A 9,143-nucleotide genomic window follows, 5' to 3' on the forward strand; every position below is an offset into this window, starting at 1 on the left:
AGATAGGTTATTACCCTCTAGTTCTTTCCCCTGTCCTCCAAATGGATATGACAAGGAGTATTCTTGTTTGAAATGTGAGTAAAACTCAAACAAAAACCAACTAGTTTAAAAATAAATAAAAAGCTCATCTACCATTGGAAAGGAGTTAACAGGGAGTGGGGGGTGGAGTGGCATCTTAAAAGATTTATGATTCCATGCTGAATGTCAGCCCATTTCAAGAGTGTTTATAAAATATTAAACAAAATGACAGAAGTAGTGATTCAAAGAATGATAATATGAAACAGACTCTAGCATCTTCCCTGAATGTGTGACCTAATTCTTTGTTGGAATTCAAGAAAGTTGGCTTTCTGTGATTAGATGTGTGGTGGCTTGCAGTGTAATTTAACCCCCCCCTCTCTTTCTCTCAGGGAAGATGTCCAGATTTCTATTAGCATCCGGTTGAATTCTGCCCTTAGTTGCAGTAGGGCATGGGAACTAGGGGCAACATCTGATCCAAGTCCTACTTAGAGTAGACCCATTGAAATGAAGGGGATTTAATTTAAGTCCCATTCATTTCAAGGGGTCAACTTTAAGTAGGGCATATGTCAGGTTTTACCCTGGCTCTTATACCGAAGTCCCCACAGAAAAGATGGATTTTAAGAGAGGTGGCATCACACAGGTGCTCTGGGAGGCACTTCCAGACATATGGGGCAAGAAGGGAGAAAGAGTGGAATCTTTTGAAGGAGCAGAAAGCTGTGGGTAAAAATCACAGGCAGCAATGTATTGGGGCAGAAGAGTGAAGAGATAAGGGTGGCGGGAGGTCCCCCAAGGCTACATAGAGCTTTGAAAGTAAAGACAAGGGGCTTGTGACATTAATGACTTTGGCAGCAGAGTGCTGGAAAGACTCATGGGGCACAGGTGGGGCAACAAAAGACCATAAAGGAGATGAGTGCAGCTATCTAGGCAAACATTTAGAAACACATAATAGTGGTTAAGGATCCACCAAGAATTTTGCAGTTGCAATAAAAGCCTACAGCTAGCAGGAGACCACGGGTGCTTCCAGATGGTGCTTTTATCATACAGCTGTCCTGCACACTGTGGTGCAAAGACATAGCTCAAGGGAATTAGTCAGGTCAGTAGACAGCCCCAAGTCCAAACACAGGAAATTACAGAGAAGAGCTAGGCTTTAGGGGAAATATCAGGTAGGCACCTGAGAGCACTGCACAAACTCTGTGTCAATAACTGAAGGCTTTAGGCTTGAACCTTCAGAGCCCCCATCCAGAGCACAGCTGCAGGGCATCACTTCCACCTGAGGAATTGCTCATGAGTATACCTTTACTTATGAGGATTCCTTATGCTTTAGGCAGGGACTTCTGCATCTGGCAGTCAGCTGAGCCTGAACTTTTAGATGCCTGCACTCCCTGGGACGAGGTGGCCACTCAGGGTTTGTCTCTGAGACCAAGAGGGAGCTACCTATGTCTTGAGGGGAAGGACCTCCCGGAGGGCCCATGATCCCCTGATCTTCTTCCAGGTCCCTCGACGCAGACAACTTCTCTGCACTGCTTGGCTTTGGGGCCTCCAGGCTATCCTCTGAAGATGAGCCCTTCAGAGAGGCATGACAGCATTCATCTCATTCAAGGAATTTTGCAGGGGGTCCAGACGACATCTTCCATGCATAACCCTCCTTTGTTTTCCCACTGCTTCTTCTATTTTTCTTCTTTCCATGAAAGGAGGAAAAGGCAGGATGTCTGCACAGTAATTTTTTATTGGTAGTGATAGGAAGCCTTCTTCTGGTGACACCCACACAGATGTGGTAGCAGCCTTTCACATGCATATCCCTTGTGCATCATCTCAGTGATATGCTTGATAATAGGATAGATCAATAGTGAGATTGGGGTTTGGTCCGCCTCCCTCTTCTTTCCCCTCCTGAGGAACTGTGGCTCATCAGTAGAGTTCCTGCTTTGCATGAAGAAGGTCCCAAGTTCAATCCCCGGCATCTCCAGTCAGGCTTGGGAAACTTGCTGCCTCAAGCCCTGAAGAGCCACTGTCAGTCAGTGTTGGCAATACTGGGCTAAATGGACAAATGATCTGGCTCAGGATAAGGCAGTTTCCTATGTTCTTGTGATGTGATTGCACATTCTTGAGCAAAGCATGTGCAGCTCAGCCTGCTGTGTAAACATGTACCTACATCTGGGTTTGTATATTATAGCCTGCTTGTATATATGGTGCCCCCATATATGCATGAGCTATGAATCTGATGGTGATCCTGCGTGCTATGAACACGTGATGAACCTGATGTGACCCTGCATGCTCCTCAGCCATTTGTCTGGAAGGGGGCATCATCCAGTGTGAATTAGCCCTTAAAGCAATGTGCACTAGGCCAAGCTGAGGCATTCTGGTACTGAGCTGCGTCCTGTGGCAAGATGACATTGATTGGAAGCCATTATAGGACACTACTTTAGGAAGGACAGAAGTATTATTGGGAGGGATGTGAACTTCTGGAGGAAAGGTGGGGATTTGGGGAGCACTACATTTGAAGTGAAGGTTGGTGTAGGGGAGGTAGTGGCTATGTAAAGGAGCCATAGCTCCTGTATTGTGCACATACGTGTTGCTAGCAGATCAGCATCTCCAGTTAGTGGAGCTCAGAGAGTCAAGCGAGGAAAGACCTCTGCCTGGAAGTTTGCAGTACTTCTGGCAGTCCGGGTAGACCAGCCTTCCCCAATTGGGTGCCCTCCAGATGTGCTGGCCTGCAACTCCTATAATTTAAAGCCATCCAGCAAGGAACTATGGGATTTGCCATCCAACAGATCTGGAAGGCACCTGGGCCCTGTCTACACGCCATGCTGAAGGCGCATGCATGCGCCCCCAGTACGACCCCAAAACGATGGTGTAGACGGCAGCCCAGAAGAGACGGAGGAGGCGGCAGCTGGGGACCCGGACATGTCCTTGCTGTCGCCACCTCCCCGCCGGCCTCCTGCTGCCGGGGTAAGAGCGACCCGGGTCTGAGAGCTTGGCTTCCGCTTCTGGCGAGCTCTCAGACCCGGGTCGCTCTTACCCCGGCAGCAGGAGGCCGGTGGGGAGGCAGCGGGGGCGGCAAGGAGGCAGCCGGTTCCCCAGCCGCCTCCTCCTCCGTCTCTTCTGGGCTGCCGTCTACACCATCGTTTTGGGGTCGTACTGGGGGCGCATGCATGCGCCTTCAGTACGGCGTGTAGACAGGGCCCAGGTTGGGTAAGCCTGGTGTGACAATACTGAGCTTGATAGATCTACGGTCTGATTCAATAGATGGGTCTGACTCAGCTTCCTAGGTAGGTTGGTAAATTAAATTTGTTGTAGTTACACTCTAGTACATCTTGTTCTGGCATTGGCTTGTATCCTTACTTAAGTATGTTTGCCAGTTACTTTGACATTTGGGCAGATGGTCAAGATTCTCCTAGGACACGCTAAAGTCTCTCCTCCCTTTTCCTGTATGGAAAGCCAATTGGGAATGCTCAAAATGTCAAGACAACTGTCAGGGCTACTTTTATTCAGAGTAACTTCCCTTGGCATATTCTTGGTGCATCCTTTCCATAGGAGCAAAATTGAAGTTGGCAAAGAAAAATTCTGGTATCGCAACATTTGGAAGGTCAGAGCTGATTTGGGCATTGTGTGGTCTTGCCTCTTCCTTTAGGTTGTCGTCACAGACCTTCCTAGTATGGGTCTAGCTCTTTCTTTCTTTCTTTCTTTCTTTCTTTCTTAATATCAAAGATAACTTCTTGGGTTGTATCCAGCCTTAGTCCTACTTAGTGTAGTCCCACTGAAACAGGACTTAAGTTAGACTAACATTGCAGACCACCTCTTTTCTTGTGTAGCTTAAAGCTGGATGTCATCAATGACATCATTTGTATGCATGCAGCAACTGGTGAAATTCCCTTTTCATCACAACAGTTAAAGCTGCGGTAGCCCTGCCCTCTTTTATGGTCAAGAAGGCAGGGCTCCTGCAGCTTTAACTGTTGTGAGGAAGAGGGAATTTCACCAGGTGCTGCATGCATACAAATGACACCTGCTGAAATTCCCTTTTCTATACAACTGTTAAAGATACAGCAGCCCTGTCCTCCTTTCCATAGGGTCACCCTACTTCTGGGCAACACCAGAACACTGGTCTGGATTTGGCCTCTGGGCCTGAAGTTCAGCACCACTGCTTTAAGAGCTAGATTGTGTCCACACACACCAGATGGAAACCATGCTCAATCGCCTTTCCTTGATGAGGGCGACAGAATGCGGCCTTATATTATCCCTTTACAATGGCCCTAATGAAAAGAACTAACTGCTGCCTATCACTCAGCTACCATTTTAAAGAGAAAGGGGGAAATTAAATATAACAGAGTTCAACACTGCTGTTTAATTTTTTAAAAGATTTTTTTTAATAATATGAAAGCACATTTCAGCTTCCATATCTGCTTTGCAGTTATTCCCACTGGCGGGTTTTCTGTTCTGAATAATTCATCATATTTTTAGCTTGTGTTGAGCATAACCCAAAATTGCAAAACTTACTAAACTCAATTTAAAGTTTTTCACCTTAAGCCACACATTTCATAAATAATGTATTTTCTTCTAATATGCATGTTCCAATGGATTGCAAATAGCCAAGATGCCATCCCTGGATACTATTTATTTTCACATAAACGGCAGCGGGGGTTGGGGAGGATATATTCGTTTAGCCCACAACTTTCTAACCCTGGAAAAAATGTATAGCTGTATAGAAAGGCTAATATAATGCCTTTCATCTGCATGTTACAATGGTTGTATAACAAAAAATATGGATAGAGGTAAGTCTGTCTGAAATGTGTTACAAATATATTAACTCTAGTATTAGATGTCTGATTAACCACAGGTACTGTGCTGTAGTATTCATGGCTACAACTTGTGAAAAATGAACCTGTTTTGCAAAACTAGATACTGGTTATAAAGACTTCACAGTAAACTGGAGTTTGATTTTGACTTGCTTTTTAGCCTAGTATATAGAGAGATATCTAATCTGAATTGTAAATAGGACTTGTAATTTGCTGCTACAAATCTTATAGCATGACGCAAACAGTAGACTGGTGTGGGGCTGTCTATATGTTGACTTTGCCCTGGGGTAGCTCCGAATCCGCACAGCGTTGGTTATATGATGCAGCCAATGATTTGGAGCTACCCCAGGGCAAAGAGCCGCAGCTGAAAAGTCGGGGACATACCCAAACTTTTCTTGCTTGAGTGAGGTCAGCATAGCTCTTCCGCCGTCTGACCTTGTTCTGTGGCTAATCTGGGGTGGGTGGGTTCCTAGTGAATTATGAGTGATGATTGATCGCCAGAAGCCAGGAAGAGAGCGGGCTGCTCCAGTACTCGGATGACTGCTGGAAACCCCACTCTCCCTCCTTGGCATGGGGATTACCCAGCGCAACGCCACAGGAGGAAAATTGTGGGGTTTAGGGGGAGCATGGCATCAGTGTGGCACCATCAAGGCAGCCCCTGGAACAAGGGAACTTTACTTAATATTGTGAAACTTAAAGTACAGATAAAATGGCTGCTGCTTCAGTGCTCCTGATTTCTGTTCCCTAATTGGTATTTCCCACAACTCCTTCCTTCCACACAACTTTTCTGAGAACTCGTTGGTTCTCAGTTACTATTATTATGGGGCACATTCTTTATTTGGATTTATGCTTTGCTTCTCCAGGGGCTTCCCTGTAGTCTTTATGAAATGTAAACTTCACGATCTTACTAGGGTGGCTACTTATGCATTGCCAAAAAGAAAGAAAGAGAGGAAACACATCACCCCAAAAGAGGACAAAACAGGACAGAGACAAAAGGGAGCAATGTGTGTATATATAGAGATGCACACTTATAAACAAATATTTGAATGTCAATCGAAATACAGTGCATCTCCCTAATGGTATACCCTGATTCTTTGAGTTTTGTACATTTGCTGAATCTCTGCTTCTGTGACTTCCTGAGGCCAAAACCTTAGGAGGCCCCTGGAGAAAGAGTGTGCCAGATGTGACCAAATGAGCCAGGCGAAAGTGGAAGTTGGGCAGTGCCCTTTCAGGAGCTAAGAGCATTTTGTTCTTCTCCCTTGGTTATATTTTGCATATCTTCCAAGCCATCTGAGAGCACACAGGAAGCCCCAGGAAGCTGGAACAAGTATTCTCTTTGTTCCGTAGACAATCCCTCCAATGTATCCTTTTCAAATCATGTAGCACGAAATGTAAACGCAGGGTGTTGTATACGTGCATTTACAAATAACGGACCCTGTGTTCTATGGAGAGAAGGAAACTGCATGAGAAAAAGGTCCACAGAATGGGATGGATCCAGATTTAGTCATACCTAGAGCAGGCCCATTGAAGTCAATGGAACTTGAATGATTTTTGAGTAAATTAACTCCCACGGCTAAATCTGGATCCAACCCAATAATTTTTACTATGCCACATAGAACTGGGAGATAAATCTTTAAAAAAAAGCTGGCATGTGCAGCATGCTTAGCTTAAATTGCACAAAAATATCTGAAAAACCATTAAAGTCCTAGTCCAACTTTCCTGGAGGGCTACATTAAGAACGGAACAATGGTTTGACAGCCACCACTAATATAGACTAGTGGCAAGTTCTGTTGCCATAGGTGATGTTTTCTACACACATCCTGTGTGCATCTGGATTCGCAAATGCAGAGGAGGGAAGGTGGGATGCTTCCATGAGCTGGATTAGTGGAAGAGTTTCAGGCTGCTGTCCCTTCAGGTAAAGCCTCAAAGTTACATACACAATAGAACAGCTTTCTCCAACCTGATACTATCCGTGTATGTTGGGCTTTGATTCCCCACTTCCCCAGCCGACATAATAGCCATGCTGGTTGGAGAAGAGGGAAACTGTAGTCCAACACATCTGGAAGTCCAAGATTGGGGAAGGCTGCTATACAATATGAATGGGTACTGAAGATGATGACAACTCTAGCACTGGGTAAGGAACATGGTATCTGCTAACTGCCCTGCAGATTCCTGTGATATTTTTATTTAATTAATGTTTGGGGAGGTGACTGGGACCACTTTTAAAGTGAAACATTAGCTTCCAGCCAGCTGCCACCTTCCTTCTTCTGAATGTCTCTTGGCCCCACATTAATGCAGGGTGGTTACAGTATTGGGCTGGGAGTTGGGAGATCTGGGTACTAGTCCTCACTCAGACATGGAAGCTCACAGGGTGACTCTGGGCCAGTCACAGACTGTTTGCCTAACCTGCCTCATAGGCTTGTTGTTGTGAGGATAAAGTGGAGAGGAGGCGGCTTGTGTGTGCCATCTTGATTCCCTTGGAGGAAAAAGGGTGGGATATAAATGTAATTAATTAAGCATGTGTGCAAGCTGTGCCACCAATGAGCCCACATGTATGGCTCTTCTGAAAACTTTCATGTACTTACCACTAAAGCCTGACGTGTGTTTGAGAGAAGCACAAAGATCCCTTCCATTCATAAAAGTTTTTAGAGCAGCTCACATGCCCTGGGACATTTGGGGCAGGGCTTGTGTGCCCCTCCCACCCCTCTATACAGTTTTAGCCCTTGCATGTGTGCATGTGCAGAACCCTACAGAGCACTACCTTTGTGGGCATCTTAGAGGAATGGATGACTCCCCAGAGATATGGGAGCCATGGGCTTGTGCTGTTTGCTGGAATGTTTAAGCTGTGCCCCCAGCTATGCTCAACCTGGATATCTGTAGATAAACATAAATATTACAAAACACCAATAAGTCTTCAGTGACCTCCTTTTGGAGGAAGCCAGCCTTGGGTAAGCACTGCACCCTTTCTCACTGCTTGGAGAGCTGGGAAGGGCATGTTTAAAATAATTCAGGTTGCAATGCTATGCATGTTTAGACAGAAACAATTCCTGCAAGTCCCAGCATTCTCCAACCAGTCATGCTTCCTAAACATTCCTTTAGGGTGATTTTAAAATGTTTTTAGGATGTTTTAACAATGTATATTATGTTTTAATTCAGTTGTATGTATTTTATATTTACTGTTGTTCCCCGTCTCGATCAGAATGGAGAGGTGGGTAAGAAATAAGTTGTTGTTGTTGTTGTTGTTGTTGTTGTTATGCTGGGTGTTGTAGGACTCCCCCCCCCCTGTCTAAATATGGATAGGATTGTGCCCTTAAAATCTGTCACAGGGGTTGAGAACTTCAGGCCCATGGGCCAAATCTGACCTCAATACAGCCTATTGGGGGCAGGGTCCCCCGATAGCCATGCCCCTTATTCTGGTCCCTTCTCCTTTCCCCTGACCACTGGTGGTTTGATGGTTTCCTGGTTTAGGGTTAGAATTTAGGTTTAGAATTGTTTCCCCATTCTAAAAGGCAGTAAGAGCTGTAAGCTAAAATATGCTGCTATTTTTGGACTCCGCCCCTTTTTACCTTAAGCTCCACCTCATTTCCCCACCACCACCACGGGAATGTGGCCCCAAGAGATTTTTTTGAAATGTAATTCTGCCCTCGGGCTGAAAGAAGTTCAACACTCCAGGTTTTTCAGATATGAAAGAACTTTCACAAGTTTCCTGTTAGTTGTTTATCAGGTTGCCATCAATTAAACTGTTCTGCTTTGCTCCACAATAGGATGCACATTCAATTTGAGCATAGATTTAAACAGCGGGGGGTGGGGGGTGGGGGGAGGGGGGAGAGAGAGAGAGCTAGCTAACTATTTTCCCAGACAGATTAGCTTCATGCTTGTGTTCTAATCTGAGATCCTTAAACTTAACCTCCTTTTCAAAATCTTCTTTTCTCGGAAGTCGATTAAAGAATGAATAAGTAATTGTTTTATTATAACATATAACACAAATGGATAGAATTCAGTCCTGAGCCAGTGTAACTCCATTCGCTTAGCAGTTGGATTTAGCTGATCTTTGGGGCTACATTGTGCCTGGGGTGGGAAAGAGATGATGACACCCAGATTTTATTAAGAGGAAAAGAAATGTCAAGCTGAGCACTGACAGGTATATAATTCTTGTTTGAAAGGGAAGCTGGGCATACTGTATATCTCATACAGGATCAACTGGCCGTATTCTGGATCCCATACAATACTTTTGAATAGTTCCCCATATAGTAGATTGGCACAAGATTTGATCCAGCAAGACAAACCCAGTTCACCAGCCATGTTAAACATGCCATTACGGCTCAGTGTCCTTTC

The sequence above is a fragment of the Elgaria multicarinata genome, chromosome 4 (assembly GCF_023053635.1).
Source record: "Elgaria multicarinata webbii isolate HBS135686 ecotype San Diego chromosome 4, rElgMul1.1.pri, whole genome shotgun sequence".
In the NCBI taxonomy this organism is placed as follows: domain Eukaryota; kingdom Metazoa; phylum Chordata; class Lepidosauria; order Squamata; family Anguidae; genus Elgaria; species Elgaria multicarinata.